At 32.7% G+C, this 16,673-nt stretch overlaps 1 pseudogene; it reads left to right on the top strand.

Moving 5' to 3' along the window:
• The first annotated feature begins 6,576 nt into the window (after window positions 1–6,576).
• Window positions 6,577–14,782, top strand: LOC139524065 (toll-like receptor 4; annotated as a pseudogene).
• The last annotated feature ends 1,891 nt before the right edge of the window (window positions 14,783–16,673 follow it).

The following is a 16,673-nucleotide window of genomic DNA, read 5'->3' as shown; positions in this document are numbered from 1 at the left end:
GGCATATGTAGCATCGGCTGTAGAACTACCGCCTCTGTGTGAAGTACTGGTGTCTAGAACAATCAGAGAGCCTGTTCTACCAAAAAAAGAAAAAGTAAGTATTGTAGATACAAATAAAGGGATATTGGTTAAGAATCAGGAGAAGACCTTATCACATTGCTACCAGTGTAGCAAAGTCATTAAGAAGTCGGTTTATCGCAGACGTCATATGAAAAGGTTACACAGGAATAAGGTTACACAGGAATAATGACGTTAAAATCATTGAGCTACGAAGGGATCATGACGTTTACTCTAAAGACGGATATGTGAACCGAGAAGCAGTCTCAGAAAATGACTGCTCCGAAAACGAAGATGATGATATTGAAGAACCTGACACAAATGTTAAGACTTCTGATAAAGTGTGTCTGAAAGGACTTAGCAAGCGAAAGACAACACGACAAGAGAAAATTGTGGCTCCAAAGCAGAAAGAGTTATTCAAGTACAGAAAATATATAAAGTCTGTTAGAAGTATGTTAAATAGAAATGAGGTTGAGGAGAAAATTCGGACAGACTTTCAATCTCTGGTTGAAATTTAATCGGTTGTTGTAGACAGCAATGGTTTTTTTTTATAAAATATTAATGTTATTTTTATTGCAAGTGTTGAGTTGTGTTGAAATGCACTCAACACAGAGAAAAAAATATGTCAATGTAAATCCATCGGATGGGGACGTTAAATCCCAGGTCCCATGAGCAGGGAAACGTCACGCCCTGTGCATGTAAAAGAACCCTCATGTAAGCCATAAGTGCTTCTTGTCGAGGCAAAATTATTTCAGAACCTATGTTTTCCTATTTCAGTTGACAGTGGCAATTTGTTCATCGAAACTTGCAGTATAGGCATAAGACAATATTTGTTAATCAATGTCGGATTGTTATCTATAATACATTACCCATTTGAACAATACGTTAACGAAAACTACATATAAAATCATCCTTTTATCCTTGGTTGTTATGAGATGCGTTAATTGTTGTTAGGTTGCTCTCGTCGAGGTCCGCGTTCTTTGTATATAAAGACACCGATTCCTTGTGCGAGTCGCTCATTTGTTATTTGGCTGTCGACCGATAAACATCGGAAAGTAAATACAAGCAAATAAAGAAGTGTAAAAGGAAAATTTGTAAACCTAGTTTGAGTTGAAAGCGTGTGGTTTTGAACCAAACGGGTTTTAAAGTCTTTACGATTGTTGCAAGCTACCGGGTTGTTCCGACACTGTAATTTCCCTCGGGAATGGTCGCAGTCCCTCTAACAGGTGGTTTGTAATAGTCTGGTGACTTTGGGGCTTCGGAGACTAAGTATTACAATTATTAGAAGCTACCGGGTTGTTCCGACACTGTAATTTCCCTCGGGAATGGTCTCAGTCCCTCGAACAGGTAGTTCGTAATAGTCTGGTGACTTCAGTGTTCTGGAGACTAGGTGTTTCAAAACTAGTTTTCTCAGGAACTAGGTGCTTCAGAGACTAATCGTTTCAAGACTAGGTGTGTCAGAGACTGGGTGTCTCAGAACTAGGTGTTTCAGGAACTTAGGATTTTTTAAGCTTGTTCTTATTTAATAGTGGTTGAATGGTTATTATATAATTGTTTGTCAAATCAGTTGGGACCTCAGAGTCAGTAAAAGGATCAAGGATAAATTGAGGTTATAGTTTTCAGACCACTTTAATTACAATGTTATTTGTGTATTTATCGTTGTTCCTTTATTAAGTTTCAAAGTTTAAAGAAAAGCCTCCAAGATGTAGTAAGGTTTTTGAGTTAATTAAAAGATTGATATTATAGTATCTCAGATTCTGTGAAAACGGATACGAACATATAGTCCATATGTCAAACACGTTACAAAACTAGTATAAAATGATATATACGCTACAACATTACGTCATTTACAGAAACTTGTTACTATACGAATTCTCCTGGAAATTTTACTTCATTTTCGTGTTTTTTTTTTAAAGACATTGCACGAAGCAAGGATACTCCTTTAAACGTTGGAGGTTTAGGTTGGAATTATGGTTGTTCTAATTTTGCAAATTTTATAAATTTTACACCGCCAAACTGTGCGCATAGACAGTTTGGTTTGTTTCGTACAATGCATTACAACTTTAAATTAACGCGAATAGAGGTTGAGCACGGAACTTCATGACTAAATAATTTGCTTTAATTTTGTTATTCTAAATTCGTCATATATACAGACGAACATTCCAAAACACCTGCATAAATTATTTTGTATTATTTCTCAGATACATAATACAAAGCTGGTTTTCCTTTCAGGATATATTTCCCTTATAAGTTTGCTATTTCAATAAAGCTTCTGAACCTGGAGACCTTAGATGGTGTAAAATAAGAAGATTTGGTATGATTGGCCATAATACAATTAGTAAGAAAGAAAAATGGGCAAAGATGTGAACGACGAAAAGTCATCAAATACACAAACTGTGAAGTGAGCTACATGTATAACAGGCAATGGTTGACAATATAACAAGCAACAGCCTGATGCATAATATAAAACAAGAATTAACAAAGTACAATCATGCAATATAGTAAGGAAGAGCAAACCATTTTAATTAATGGTCATAACTTGGGACTGGCATATTCAAAATCACTTTGAAAGTCTCAGATTTGTAAAAAAAAAAAAAACGTTAAAAAGGAAAAATTTACTTTGATATTTTATTTTATTCCAAAAGAGGGAAAAAAGATACCAGAGGGACAGTCAAACTCATAAATCGAAAATAAACCGACAATACCATGGCTAAAAATGAAAAAGACAGACAGACAAACAATAGTACACATGACACAACATATAACACTGAAGAATAAGCAACACGAAAAGCTATATGGCTTATCCGATACCAAACCCCCAAATCATTAAATAAACCAAGTTCTACCAGGCACAATCTTATTAAAATAAGTTCTCATCACTTGCTCCTCGATTTTTTATATGTCGCCGTGTGAGCGCGACATATAAAAAATCGAGAAGCAAGTGATGAGAACTTATTTTAATAAGATTGTACCAGGCAAACAATTAAATCGGTACACCTTCATTGGACTCATATAAAAGACATTATATAAAGTTTTTAAATGTTTTAAAATGTTGTCAAAGTAACAATCCCTTCCGATTGATTTGTATATAAACAAAATTTTGTTCTTGGTATACACCAACAAGACAACACAACACAAAACAACATACATAGAAAAAATACGTTTCGAAAGCCACATACATTCTTACACATAAAACGTAAGCGATAAAATCAGCTATATATATAATGTGCCAAGCTTCAAGCAGAATGTGCTTACCCTCCCAGAGCACCTGAGATTACCTCAAGTTTTTGGTGGGGTTCGTGTTGCAAAAAATAAAAATACAAACAGACAAATAACAGTACACAAGACACAACATAGAAAACTAAAGACTTAACAACACAAACCTAACCAAAAACTGGGGGTGATCTCAGGTGCTCCGGAAGGGTAAGCAGTTAATTCCTGCTCAACATATTCATGATATTGCACTCGTAGTGTTGCTCGTGCTATAACAAACCCGGTAAATAGTCTAATTCGGTAAGTCCGTGACATTCGTGAAAATATAACTGGATTGTAGTTACGACATAATTAAAGAACATATTGGCTATCATCCACAGGCGTTTGGGGAGTGTATCTCCCCCACCCCTTTATTTATTTGTGTGAGTATATATTGTATTTGAAATAGTTTTGTCATATTTCAACGTATACTAACTTAGTATTACTTATTTAAAGTGTTCAAAGTCTTTTCAATGCGACTTATCAATATTAGTAAAAAAAATCCCTCTATCCTATCTTAGAATAAAATAAAATATATAAACACACACACAAAAGGGGGAATCCACTCCACAAACGCCTTTGATATCATCTGTGAAACGGATATTCCATAACGGTCAACCAACTCGTGATAGTTATGGACTTCTAGTGATCAACGAAATTCTTTTTTTATTTAAACCTATAGGCTAATCAAATGGCTAATTGCATACTAACAATAAAAGTGAGAAAAAACTGAATAGCGATAAGTCATCACATAATTCAGTTATGGGTTACTTCCCCTAATAATCCAGGTATTAATGTAATTGATTCATTTTTCTTTAAATAAACTTATGATTTTTTTTTATGGATTATCTACATAAAAACAATATTTTTATTTAGATTTTTTACTCATTTGGAATATTAATTATATATTTTAGATTATTTTTGCAAATATTTTCTTCATTTCATACCGATATCGTAAGAAACACCAAATTGAATTGGACAACTTTTCAGACCAATTGTGCAGTCTCATTGGCGATTATACCACAAGATATGTATAATATCGCATATATTTGATGCAACTCTCAGTATACATACTGAGGTTAAACAAAATTAATTAAGACCAGCTAACGGGGTGTATCAAAGTCCATCTGCCCGCATCGTCAGCTCCTATAACACATGTTCGCTGAACTAATACAAATATTTTAAGGTAAATTAGTCATATTGTATAGAAAACACACAACTCTACTCATCTTATATGACCTTGCATGAATGTTTGATTCAAAATTTTAACAAAATCTGTGGCATAGCCCATCTATTGAACCTTGACCTTGAAATACATTTTGATTCCTTTAAGACACAATAAACTTTAAAACGATAATTGGAATAGTATTGATTTTTTCGATGTTACAAATAGTTTTTGAATTGAATTTTCGAAAAATTCAGTATTTGGATACATTGTATCTTGTTTGGTCAGTGCATATTAAGCTGTTATTGCTTGTGTGGACGTTTTCAGCAATGAAAGTTAATGGAACCTAATTAAATTCGTCATTGTCTTTTTCTGCCTTTTTTGTATATTGTTTAACCTCTTTAATACCTCATATTTTTGTTTATAATTTTGTATTCCTGAACTTTTTGCCATTGCAAAATGGCTGATTCAAATTAAAACTGTCTTGTGTCTGTTTCATATGGATTATTTACATAATAGTCAGCCATTAATTTGATACTGGACCATTTGCATAGTAGACATGCATTAATTTGATACTGGACCATTTGCATAGTAGACATGCATTACTTTGATACTGGACCATTTGCATAGAAGACATGCATTACTTTGATACTGGACCATTTGCATGGTAGACAACCATTACGTTGATTAGTTTAAACATATTTATATATAGTGGATTGGGAAACAAGTTTTGCAACTTATATTAAACCCCTTTCCACTTTGCGGGATGCTGGACCATGCATTTGCATAGTAGACAGCCATTACTTTGATAATGAATGTATTGCTTCATATCATATCTTTTACTTGTAAGTTTTATTTTCAAAAATTGTGTTATTCTATCAAAATTAGGGTTCCTCTTTCAAAGCTGCCTCAAGATGATGAACTGCGGTCGCTTTGATTATCCCTAATTTGTAAGTATAAGAATGAGGAGATGTGCCGGGAATAATTGCCAATGAAACAACAATCCGCCAAAGTTCAAATGAATTAGATGTAAGCTATAATAGGCATTATTGAGCATTCAACAATGAGAAAACCCCAATTTAGTGTTTTGCTTTTATTTTTTTATTTCTAGCAATGTTGATCATAAGATTTAGTCATTCATTTCGATTGGTCTGCATGACCCTAAAATAACTCTCACCCCTTTTCACCCCAGGAGAAATTATGGCTATCATCTGTCCAGTTTTCATGGATTCAAATAGTTCATTGTGTACATTTTTATTATTTCAGTCAGTGGACATTGTCATTTTATAAAATTAACATAGGTGAATATAGTTCAATGTCAGAAAAACCCTGTTGTCAACTTTCAAATTAGCTGTTGGCTTCCATCGTCCGTCGCCGTCCGTCATCCGTTATTATCCTTGAATACTATTTCTTGTATAATTACTGATATCTGCTTTCTTAGTTTATTTTTTTTTATCTATAGTGGATTGGGAAACAAGTTATTCAACTTTCAACCTTTCAACTTTGCGGGTTGCGAGTGCTGCCTTTTGTTGGCAGTAGCCTGCTCTTTATCGAAATCTACAAGGGTGTCTTTTACGTGAAAGAGACGTGGCTCTCTCTTAACACGCCCTTTATCGACCCCTTCCGACGGACTATCATAGTTTCTCAAGACCATACTCGCAAATGGTGTCAAGGAAGAGCCGAAAATTCAGTCCCTGAAATTTTCTTCCCGGTTCGGGGATCGAACCAGGAACCATTGTGGTAGTAGTCTGAAGCGCTAACCACTACACCACGGCTCTCCATACTAGACTCTGATAAAATATAAGCTGCGTCGGATAGAGATCGACCTTTTGCAAGTGCACATATACGTGTACATGATTGAAGTAAAAGATTAAGATTAGCCTGTGTTATGGGGTTTTTATAATAACTGATCAATTTTCAAACAGTTACAGGCTTTCCGTATAGAGATTTTTTTCAACCCGAAATAATTAAACAACATTTTCATAAGGTCAATTTCTATTCTACGCAGCTCAATTATATTGAAGTATTTATTGTTTATATCCTGTTCTACTTTTGACGAAGTTATCCTAATTATTGATAACAAATAATCAGGAAGGAAGAACAGCTATGTCGCAACAAGCATAACAATTCAATCAGACATTGGTGAAGGAAGCCGAAGTGCACGGGACAACCACTGACCTTCTACAGGGAAATCTAACTATTCATAACAACGGTATGTGTAACTTAAAAGTTGTAAGAGAACACATTTACATATAAATAATGTAGACTGAAGTTACTTTGTATTTCAAAACACGCAATAACATAAAATAGGAGTAGGTTAAAAAACGAATATTCGTTAATATCAGATTGATGCTTGACGCCATTTTTATCACTGTGAGATATCTTGGCTGTCAGTTTTTATTGGTGGAGGGAGCTGCTGGCCGACCTTTGGTAAAAAAAAAACCTAGTCAAATAAGCTAGGTATTTACAGGCTAGTGACACAGTACTTTGACGAATTACACCACTCGGTTACTAACGTCCTCATATTAATATCTGAAACAATTACACTAGATACTCGTACTAAGAAAGACAACTCAACAGATAATGACAAAATCCATAAAAACATTTTTTTTTTAAAGAAAAATAAGCATATTATATATCGGTGAAACAAAATTGATTGTGTGTTCAAACATTTTTTTTCGTGTTATATATATGACAAAGCAAAGCCAACACATAGGGCATTCTAGTGCTACTGTTTTATGATTGATTAGAATTTTATTTAGCAGTAATCTTTTTGGGCCTAATCTATAGATGGATGAAGAAAATACACCGAAAAATTAAAATTCTAAAACATTGCTCATGTCATTGATGTAAGATAAGATTTAAAAGTAAAAAAGTCAGAAAATAGGCAATTAGTTTTCTCGTGTTTATTTTAATAACTGTATGGGTCTTCCCATTGTTGAATCCCTTACAGTGGCAAAGTAATTGCTATTTTCCATCTCATTTTAACTCTGGTAGATAGTTTTCTCATAGACAATCATACCATGTATCCCAATTGCATTGATTGATTGATTGTTGGTTGTTTTACGCCGTATTAGCACAAAAAGGCTATATCGCGGCGAGAGCTAATTCGAATATTTTTGACAGCTATATATATGCAAACGCAATCGCAATTTTTCACTTGTTCTATATGCTTAGGTCAATATTTTAATTTCTTTTATTTCACCATGGCAATCAAATCAGTTTTCGTGACAAATTAGTGTACATTGATATTTATCGATAAGTAATTATCAAAGATAACCACATGACATGCATAGGCGGATCTAGCTATTTTCCAGCCCAGGATAAAAAGGGGGAAGTGTCCAACCATAAATTTTCATTCAAAGCATTGATGTAAAAAAAAAAAGGGGGGGGGGCTGCAAACCCCTGGACCCCCTTGGATCAGCCTCAGACAGGTAATAAAACGTCAGGAGTTTTTTGTTATTGTTTTTTTCAGTATTCAGTTGAAGAAAAGTTAACATTTTTATTGTAAGGTAAGAAATTCCCCAAGAAAATCCTTGTGAACTAAGGTGCAAAATTATTTTATCTATCAGTCATATTTTTTTTAATTAAAATTATATTTGGTATTTGAATTACTACACCATAATATGCAATTAAATTGACCATTTTTTTATGAAAGTATTAACGATTCTAAAGGTCATGCACTATTTACTTAAATGAAAAAAAAGGTCAATTTAAATTAAACACATAAATCCTCAACATGCGTGACCAAATCGTTTTGCTTGTGGCTGTGGTCTTCCCTATTGCCTGCGCTTTACTTAGAATTTATTGACGCTGATCAATAACTTTTTATTCATATTTGCGATATACATGTACGTCTTTCAAATCATACGACGCGGAACTCGTTTGGTTTTTACCCGTCCCGATGGTGATTTATGTTTGAGTTTATTTGATTTGATAGGAAAGATCTTTCAATACACAATTATATCGTAAAAGTACATATTATAGATCATAAATTAAACCTATAGTATACACCTTTCATCTTTCGGAAGTGAATTCACATTGGAAACGGATAAAGGAAATCACACTCCAATAAAACGCTCATTACGAAAATTATTTGGGAGGGGTGTCAAATTTTTTAAGTGTAGAAAAAAACACTGTGACCTATATGTTTTTGAGACAATGGAGGATTTTCCTATTCATCCGGCAACTATTCATTTAAAAGGTTGTCAATGATATATTTTTGAATAAATCCCGAGAGACGAAATTATTAACCAAAATATAAAACTCGATATCACAAACAAGCCATTAGGCTTTACATTTTCAATGACTGCATAAAGAAAATTTTATACGGTCAATGCATTTGCCAGCGTAGATAGCATAGTAGCATAGTTGCAAGGATAGGACAAGCTTCGCAGATGTAATATTTGTTGTTAAGTTCAAATATGGTATTTTAGCAACTGGTTAACTGGTTTTTATAACCAATTTGAGTAATTAGCGCTAAATGACTCCTGCCAATATTCATATCTAATGTTTGCATTTTTTTACATCAAATTAGAAGAACTACATGTACCAAAAAAAAGGATTGAAAGTAATCAATTACAGAATCTGTATCAATTATAAGATACAAAATGACTATGATGTAGGCAAATAAAGGTTACTAATATCGTATAGTAAGACATAAAAGGTCTCGACAAGACATAGGTTTAAACAATTCAAACGAGGAAAACCAACTGCTTATCTGTATTCTAAATTGACAATTATAATCTGAATATAACACTTTAATGTATTTCCCCCCTTTTAACGGTTTTCCCATCGTTTTATCAATTTTAAAATAGCATGATATAAACTCCATTTTGACATAATATGAATTATCTTAATCGTTTTTCAATGTAAGGCCCACAGATTACCTTAATCGTGACCAAGCACGCGGAAACGAAAGGTTGGGAAGGAAAGAAAATGAATCAAACGAAATGTTGGGAAGGAAAGAAAAGGAATCGATAATTTAAAATAAAAAAAAGAAAAGAAAAAAAAGAGTTAAAAGGTGTCCCCCTGGCTTTGTATTTTGCTTTTGTTCCGCAATTTTCAGGGGTTTTTTTAAAAGTTTTTGGAGTACATATTTGTTAAACGTTGTTTGTCTCTTGAACTCTTTTCTCCTTTTTTTTCGTGCCGTTTTTTCCCCACGTCTTATAACTAGACATGCTCTAAGTAAATTCGTATATTTTTTTCTAATAATAGAATAAAGGAAATTTTAATAATCTTGGGATATTCCAATCTTTACATTATAAAGATCTATCCAATAAGACTGTTTGAACAGTGGTGAAGTACTGATTACGTGCCTAATGATACAGGAACGTACAAGTTGAGGGATAAAATGCAAGATCATGGTGTCATTAAAAATTGAAAATTTAGAGTAGAATTTCCAATCAAAACGTCCTCTTGTAATATTAAAGGAAATAAACTTAATAAAACACACTCTTGTAAGTTTGCGAAGAAAATGTACTAAATCATAAGACAATAATGAGGTTTAATGCTAAGATCCATCACAATCGTATATGTAAACAGGGTATTTGAACACGGACGTTTGCATGACCTGCTTACCCTTCCGGAGCATCTTCAAATATGGTGGGGTTCGTGTTGCATTGTCTTTGGGTTTCTGTGTTGTGTTTTGTGTACTGATTGTATTTTTTTTATGCATGACGTTGTTTAATTGTTGTTTTATTTTACTCATTAGTTTGAATATCCCTTTGATATCAAAGTTTTTGCTTAAATAACAAAATGTAAACTATTTTTTGGTTTATTATCGGTATTTTTAGAAGATTAATCATTCAAATACAAAACAAAACTTTCACTGGTGGAATTTATGATGTATCCAAATACTGAACAATGATCGAGTCCTGCTTTAAAATTTAGCAGAATCAAATCAATTTTATATTTTAATATTTAAGTATTCGAATAAATTTGGGACAAAACTTTTATAAAATTCATTTTTTAATGATTGTTGTATTTGTCTCGGCGCCTCGTGCATTTTAAGACTACCAAGTTAAGATAAACTGTTACGAGTTTCTTGGAATCATATTTCTAAGAGGCTGTATAAGTATAAGATTCATCTATAAGGGCGTCAGCCCGAATAAAATTTACACCAAGATATTATTGTCATCCCAAAATTATAGTTTTAAATAAATTTGGATAGGATCTTTCAGTGAGTGATTTTATCGAAAAGCATGATAAATGCGGAGTATACGATTTCATTTAACGACAATTGGTGTAAATGGAAATACAGGCGATTTTGGTTCGTCAATTTTTGGTATTCGCTTTATACGTTCCTAGAATATATCATCTATATAAATTTATAAAAACAAATCTAGAGAGAGAAATGTGAGAAAAGAAATTTCCATGATAGGAAAATGATTTGTTGACTGATTTCAGTGCCAATAATTAAAAAGGCAGACATAAATATGTTTTATTATTGTCATAAAGTGGGAGGTTTGGCTAACCATTAAACCAGGTTCAACACACCATTTTTTTCCTAATATGTCTTGTAGCAAGTCGTTAATATGGCAATTGTTATCAAATACTAGCAGTTCACTTCTTTGTGTGTTGGTTTTTTTTTTTGGTTGCATTCAAGTTGAGCGTTCCTGTTGTTTCTTTGTTCCCTCTTATAGTTGATGTGTTTCCCTCGGTTTTGGTTTGTAACCCGGATCTGTTTTTTTCTCTATCTAGTTATGTCTTTTGAACACGGGTATTCTACTGTTGTCTTTATTTATTACAGTTTAATGATGACTATGAGACAAAACATACAATAGATTTTATGATTTGAATGATTGAGTTGATTAAAACACTGAACATACATATTTATACATTTATTTACACTTCTCCTGGTTAGTTTGTAATTTTAAGTTTATGTTTGCATTGTTCACATGTGCTTTAATATTTAATGTAAGTGTTTATACATATATAAAATTGTTCTCTGTAACTATGTTATTTGTAGTAAATGAAAAATAAAATTCATTCATTCATTCGTATTAAACAAGTTTTGCATAAAATATACACAAATGGCGAATATGTCTAGGAAGATCTTCACTTTGGGGTAATACCAATCGACCAACATAAAAGGTCAAACAACACCAATAACGAATTTCCTGGGAAACTTATAACGGAAAGTCCTTTATGAAATGACAAAATCAAAAGCTAAAACACATCAAACGCCTGAGTGGAAAACAACTGTCATATAACTCCTGACTTGGTACAAACATTTCCTTATGTAGACATTATAATCAATATGTTTGTGTACTAATGAGGTCTGATTGTGATATTTATACTTAAATTTTTATTTCACCTTTGTACGATAAAATGATAGCTTTCCTTTAAATGTCATGCCAGAGGGCATTTCATTGAATCGCAATACTTATAAATATGTATTGAAATTTGAACTTCAAACTCCAATTTGAACTTTTCAAACATATCCTTATCAACTGTCAATGTTAAAAACCTCCCTATAGTTTAAAAATAATATAAAATAGTGAATTGAAGAATTAATTTAACCAGAGGATTTTTAACCCTTTGAATCAAAATAATTATTTAAGTTTATTTTAGATGTGAAAATGAAGAAGACATTAAACCTGCTCATTTTGTTCATCATCATAGCAGCAGCAAATGGGAATCTGGTATCGTCATGTAGATACAAGAGAAATATACAACATAAGCTAATTGCTAATTGTGAAAATCAAGGATTTACATCTGTACCAAGGAATCTCAGACGAGATATCTACGAGTTAATTCTTTCAAACAACCCAATACACATGCTGACAAACAATTCATTCACCAATTATTCGCAAATGGAAAGGCTTATTTTAACCGGGAATAATATATCTGTAATTCAGCAGGATGCGTTTTCTGGACTTAATTTGTTAAAAGTTTTGAAGGTAAATGATAATTTGATTAACATCACAACTATTCCGCATGGTGTTTTCATACATCGTAGTAATTTAGCTGTTCTAGACATCAGTCGAAATAAAATGCCAGTGGATACAAACATTCCGTTTATTTATCCCGATGTCACATTTTCTACACTAACCCGATTACAAAATCTGTCAATGGATCTATTCATGTTTCCAGTATTTCGATCACGTTTCACTGCACTTCAAGATCTTAAAGTATTGAACTTTGCTACTTGTCATTTGTATAATAGAAGTGGATTTAAGCTTTTGAACTCAACATTTGAAAACTTTTCGCCAGACCTGAAAGAACTTTACATCAGCGATTGTCGCAATTTCTTTCTAATGGAAAATGGACTGTTGGAATATTTTCCAAACTTGAAAATTTTAGATCTGTCAAAATCGTATGTTCATTTGTATCAAGCTTTGCGCATTCTTCATCCATTTCAGAATAAGACCATGTCCGTTATAAACTTTCACCACATAAGTGATAATTCAATCAATGAAAATGATTTTCCGTACTCTGTTATTATAACAGAAGAATTAATGAAATATTTAAGAACTATTTGCATTGAAGCATTGGATTTATCCAAAGCTGGGATAGTGGATTACCAGCAAAAATCCTTGTTTTCGTTCAAACGTCCAGAATGTTTTAAAACATTCATATTATCAGCTAATAGATTACCTTCAACGACAGCAGATCACTACATGCAAGTAATTACATTTTTCAAAAGCGCAATTAACATGAAGGTGTACGATTTTTCCTACCTTACTGTGGATTATTTCCATCCAGTGTATTTGAACGTATACCATCCGGGAGTTTTAAATCATTTTCCAGAAATAACGGAAACACATAAAATTCCTCCGCATATTACGTTTTCGATTCCATCGTCAATAGAATTTCTTAGATTTACGCACATACAAATAGCTTTTACATCAGCGTCTTTCACATGTGCCAACACATCGCTTAAATACCTTGATGTGTCATATGGTGTTTACCAAAATTATCCTGATTTTACAGACGACTGTGGAAAGCAACTGGAATATTTGGACATATCTGGAATTCCAGTTACAATTATAACATTTCCATCGATATTCATGCCAAAACTTTCAATTCTGAAAGTGACGAATGCACGCATAGACCAAGTTATAATCAAAGGTAAACAATGGATGTCTTTCAGAGCTCCGAATTTGAGAAAAATAGACATATCTTTTAATAATCTTTGGACTTTAGAGGAAACGACATTTTTAGATCAGCCGAATATAACGCATTTAAATATGTCAAACAACCTTTTCAGGACCATTCCTTCCTTTGTTACCAATTTACAAAAGTTGGAATCTTTAGATCTATCCAATAATTTGATCAGTTCTATTGGTGAAACCCTACGGTGTCAACTGGATAAAGTTGTGATTTCAAATCACAGCCTCATTCTGAATTTGAATAACAACGCTTTGGTCTGTTCATGTGACACTTTAGACTTTCTTTTGTGGTTCGCAAAAACAAAAGTAACATTTACGAACGGGGGCACTTATAACTGTACTATGTCAGATGGCAAACAAGCCCAATTAAAGGAGGTAATAAAAAATACGGCGAAATACTTTTCGGACTGCAAAGCTACTATATGGCTCCAGGTTGGAATAATATTGGTTGGTAGTGCATTTGGTATATTCATATATACCTCTTTCTCTCCTTTATAACTATAGATGGAAAATAATTCTTTACATGTATAGAAAAGTTCGGCATGTCGTTGAGAAAAATTTACATGAAAATTATATGTACGACGCATATGTTTCGTATGAAGACAGAAGCGTAACGTGGATACAGAAGTTTTTTCTTCCAAAAATTGAAGAAAAATGGGGACTGAAAGTGTGCTTACATGATCGAGATCTTCTTCCTGGAGATCCTACTGCAGATGCAAAAGCAGAATCAATTCAGCAAAGTAGACATGTTGTATTCATCATTACTGAACATTTTACCGAAGGAAAATGGGGAAGATTCGAAATAGAAAGAGCAAAGTACGAAAAGTATACTACAAACTTTAGAAAAATAATTGTTATTTTACAGAATATTCAAATCAAGGATATACCAGACGAAATAATTAACATTTCTAATGATGTGTATTTTATTGAATTACCATTGGACGAAAACGAAGCTGGTGACAATACTGATTATCAAAGCCAATGGCTTAGACTTAAGGCTCTTCTTTATTTGAATTAGAAATACAATATATACATTAATAAACATACTGCACATCAAAGTGAAGATCACAATGATAATCTGTACGCAATATTTTAGAATGTTTTGAGATTGTAAGTAACTACTAAGGTTCAAACTAACCGTGTCATTGAGGCGAACAGAAAACCTTAAAATAAACATGCTAAAACTAATGAATTATAAATTGTTTTAAAGTTACTGAATCTTCACATACATTTATTGTGTGAAAACAAGGATATTTTCCTGTAAGAAAGCTGCACCATAAAGAGCTTTTTTTATGGATTTACCTTGCTTATTGCATTGCAGCATTGATTTCTCCAAAACTGAAAATCGTCGATTACCAGCAAAATCTTTTTTTTTCATACCAGCAATAAATTGTACATAATGAGCCAATTAATGGACGTGACTCAAATAGGAAGTTATATGACTATTCAATGATTGATTGCATTTGGTATACCACGAAGAGCAAATAAAGAAAATCAGTTTTCTTTTATAAATGCCTTGCTATCACATAATTTTCCATTCCAATCTCTTTTTTTTTTAAATTTCAGTAACAGTTCAATGCTTTGAAAATGCATACATTGTGATATTATTAGGTTATTTGTCCATGAAAAGATCGGTGTCGATGTGTTTTACAGACGAATTCAAATATTTTGCTAAAGTATATGAACAAGAAACATGATATATATAACACTTATGGCTGACTCTTGATAGTAGGTACAATTATATGCATTTGATACAAGTGTGTGTTTTAAAGCATGAGATCGTCACAAACTAAAACAAACAAAATTTTAAGTTATCGTTTTTCAAAAATATTTGTCGGAATAAAACATGTTTATTATATGTATACAATGTACATGTATACATGCATTTAGGCTATCACATAATACTAGGAAATAACGGGATATATGTATTGCAAAACAGAAATATACTCTGGCCTTTGTTAGTCTTGTATGTTTTTTTTAATTTTAGTTCATTTATATATTTCGGAGTTATTTTCACTGAACTAGTACACATTTTTATTTAGGGGCCAACTGAGGCCCACCTCCGGGTGCGGGATTTTCTCGCTGCATTTAAGACCTTTTGGTAGCCTTCGGCTGTTATCTGCTCTTTGGTCGGGTTTTTCTTTCTTTGACATATTCCCCATTTCCATTCTCAATTCTATTTGCACAGTAGTGTTGTCATGGCTAGTAGTTGATGTATTATAATTCAATTGCGTGTGAAAAAAGTAGACGTAAGTGACACAGCAGATTAAGATTGACTGTTCTTTGACCTTGATTTATAACGCTAGATTTGTTTTTATTGAAATGTCTTTTATTTCAAAAGAACTAACATTAAAAGTTCCAGTTGTACTAAACAAACTAGTATTTTGATAATTTAACTATTTTCAATGATGTTTGAGGCAAAATATTATAAACCCAAAACCCTAATATAGACTTAAAAGAGCTGACAAACCTCAAAAAGGACCAAACGTATTAACCAAAACAAACGACGAATCAGGACTATGCATTAGGAAGATATGTTGTGGATTAAAAAAGAACAGTAATATAACAGAATGAATCTGCAGACTTTGATACAAACCAATGTGTCAAGTTTATCGATGTGAAGCTTAAAAGTCGTTAATCAATCTAAGATATTAAAACTGGCAAACATAATTAAGTGGATTGCTAGATTAATCAAGGGATTACGAAAGGGTTCTTCTATAGAATAATCGTCTTTTGCTATGTATGCATCAGCCAGCATGACGATAAAGAATAGATTCCTTCGGTTGGCCCTGTGGAGACACAGACATATTGCGGCCAATCGTGTAGGTGGGGTGTGTTTTTTTCGATTTCAGTCCAATTGTATTATAAAAATAAAAATGCCTGTAGCAAGTCAGGATTATGATATTTATTTTCCAGTCGGAACGAACGTTGGATGATAAATTCGGGGTTTTTCCTTTTGGGTTTTATGAAGATCTTCCTTTTTGAATTTTCCTTATCATAGTTCGGTGTTTTGTTTATATATTTTCATTGCATTTCATATATAGACATTGTATTCTTGACAACGTCACAACTTTACACTATTT

This window comes from Mytilus edulis, chromosome 5 (genome assembly GCF_963676685.1).
Source record: "Mytilus edulis chromosome 5, xbMytEdul2.2, whole genome shotgun sequence".
NCBI classification, from domain to species: Eukaryota; Metazoa; Mollusca; class Bivalvia; order Mytilida; family Mytilidae; genus Mytilus; species Mytilus edulis.
The sequence above is the reverse complement of the archived record's forward strand: the minus strand, read 5'-3'. Positions and strand labels throughout refer to the sequence as shown.